We start from the raw sequence: 2,949 nt of genomic DNA, 5'->3' as shown, positions 1-2,949 counted from the left end.
TATTTATATATATATACAGGATACAACTTATTTTGTAATTATAAACAGGGAGAAAATGTAAATGAGTATTGCTTATGTGGAGTTTTACTTTTTGATATCTGAATCAAAATGCATACGGGTATTTTTTAAATCAATGTTTATATATGAGTTTCATTTTGGCTTTGCAGACCATCTACACTGGAACTAAAATAATTTTGAGCAGCAAGACACAAAGACACCAATGTGTGGATGTGCCATACATTGTTGAACAAAAAACAAACAAACATTTAGAACAAAGGAAGGAGGAGCAGACAGGATTAATCACACTGCTTCAGGTAACTTAGAAACCATCGATCAGGCCTGAAATCTGGGTTTAGGGAGGGACTCAGATCTGAACCACAGACTAACAAAGTCAGCCTTTTATCACCTTAAGAACATTTTCAAGATTACAGAACTAATGTCCAAGCAGGATTGTATTGAATTGATTACTGCGATGGTATCTTCAGGTCTGCCTTTTAAAGTTGATCAAAGAGCTGCAGTTGAGTGAGAGTCTTGCTAGGAGCATCCTCACTAAAGCTAATAAATTAGAGCATATCACCCTATAGTGCTAAAGTCCTTACATTCCCCCTGTTTATTAGAGATGTCAGAATACTTAGAAAGCTGTATAAGGCACTACATAGCTTAGCACTGTATTGTATTATGTTAAGTCAATGTATCAACTGCACAGATATCTCAGGTATTTTGGTTTAAATCTGCTCTGCAGCCAGAAACAGATCCTAACATAGAGATTTGCTCGGCTGGGTTGAACTCCAGCTGGACTAGAAACTAGAATAAAACAGAGATTAACTCTCATAAAAGGGTAAAAATACTAGAACCATAATTTCTTAGACAGTCAAAAAATAATATTTGTTTGGAATTTGATTTTCATATTTAAAATATTGATTTAAAACATCATTCACGTGTGTTTATATTTCAACCTATCTATTATTTCCCTTAATATGTCAACTTTTGTTGTCACATGTTTCAATCATATAAAGCCAGGTATTTTATTTTTTAATTCTTTTGATAAAATGGGCTAATCATCCAGGCTTTGCCTTATTTGCGGAAAAGATTTGCATAATGCATTTAAGAGCTGATATATTAAAGCTTCGATATTTCTATTCAAATAAATTTCAAAATTGAATTCTCGTATAAAACTGAAATGGGCGCTAACTTTAATGGATATATTTCATGGCCTCCTTTGACAAAAAACATCCGTTTTTTTAGGTTTTTTTTTTTTTCTTTCAAAGTGTTGCCGTTTGTTTTATTTTATTTCTATTTACATATTCCGGAAATCGTGTCTTTTCAAAATTGCAGCTTCATAATGATCTGAAGCCGACTATAAACAAAAGTGCAGAGTTCTTGTTGCTTCCGGCGCTCTGCAGCGCATGCGAGGCAGATCTCTGTGTGTGTAAGTTATCGGCACCGTAAACTGTTGGAAATCATCTGGAGATGAAAACGGTGGGGGAGAGGGGTTGGCAGGCGGCCATTGCGCTTTTAGGTTTTACCGATATAAAGTTTGCCTTTACTCTCGGCCACAAATGATCCCTGATACTCATCCCCACCCACTCCAACCAGCTGCTTCCTCCCTTTGCTTAAAATGGTTGCCTGCTGGTTCTTAAACTAATCCTTATTTAACATCTCAATCTCAGCAATCAATGAATCAATGAATCAATGATCAATGAAAGATTTACTAAGTAAAAACTTTAAAATGCTGCTGTTTATTTATTAATGTAACTACATGTCCAGCAAAGTAATCTACTTATGCCTAATTAACTTGTCTCAATTTTTGCTCATTGGAGGCTTCTGCCAATAGACAAGTAAGCACCGTTATCTGGTTGGGCACTATATGAAGTATAACACCATCCCACCCCCATCCCCTGGGTTGGGGGTGGGGGTTTTATTTTTATTATTTATTGTTTTTTTGTGTTTATTTATCTTTTATGTTTGCCTGCCTCTTTCTGTTCCCCTGTATGATGCTAAATGCTTGATAACCCGCATTTAAGGCAATAAAGTTAAAAAATAAAATAAATAAAAGTACCGCTGTCTGCTTTGCTATTGGTGTCGTGTTTAAACGGCTCACCATCATGTTGAAATCTGGCATGTCTTGGGGTATAAATAAAGTCTGGTCAGTCATTTTGATGTCAGGTGGGTTTTTAAGAGGAATTTTCGCACCATTACGTTCGCAATGAGACGTCCTTATCCACAATTGTGTAGGTGGCCTACCAGGTGTCAGTAATGGGGCCCTTAAGAGGTAGTGGCCCCTAAACAAATGCAATCTCTGCTTACCAATAGTTACGCCATTGGCTTCTGCAATTAATGTGCTACAAAAATAAATAATCTATTATCAGCGACACAAACTGGGGTTGGTTTACTCTTCCTTTGAAAATGCTTTAGAGGGAAAAAAAAACTCAATAAAAGGAAAGCTTGGGGGAATGGGCTGCCTAGTGGTTAGGGTATAGGGCTTGGAATCCTATTCCCACTCCCACAGACTGCCACTCTAGGTTTCTGAGCAAAGATCCTTAACCCCGATTGCTCCATGGTCGCCCTGAGATGGCAGCCCACTGCTGCCCAAAGGGATTAGTTAAAAGCAGAGGTAAATTTCTCCAATGTGAGAACAATAAAGTTCAGTTATTAATCAAATTCTTCTTTATAGATAAAAGTCACTGGGTTGATCTGGTCTTATTAACAGTAGAAGATATTAAAAGCCATGAATGTTTTTTGGTGTACCAAACATTTTACCCAAATTAAAAGTCATCAAAGTCTCTATTTGGAACAACCAAATGAGCCAAAATTGAATTTTTCTTCTTGAATTACAGTCGAGGGCTGAGTAAAGTCAGTCCATGAGCCACTGTTATCCCCAGAAATGCACTTTGGACATAACCTGGCAGTATCCAGATTGAGAACTTGACTTCTACATTTTCTACATTG

This window comes from Cyprinodon variegatus, unplaced genomic scaffold (assembly GCF_000732505.1).
Source record: "Cyprinodon variegatus isolate N-32 unplaced genomic scaffold, C_variegatus-1.0 Scaffold282, whole genome shotgun sequence".
NCBI classification, from domain to species: domain Eukaryota; kingdom Metazoa; phylum Chordata; class Actinopteri; order Cyprinodontiformes; family Cyprinodontidae; genus Cyprinodon; species Cyprinodon variegatus.
This window is presented reverse-complemented; position numbering follows the sequence as displayed.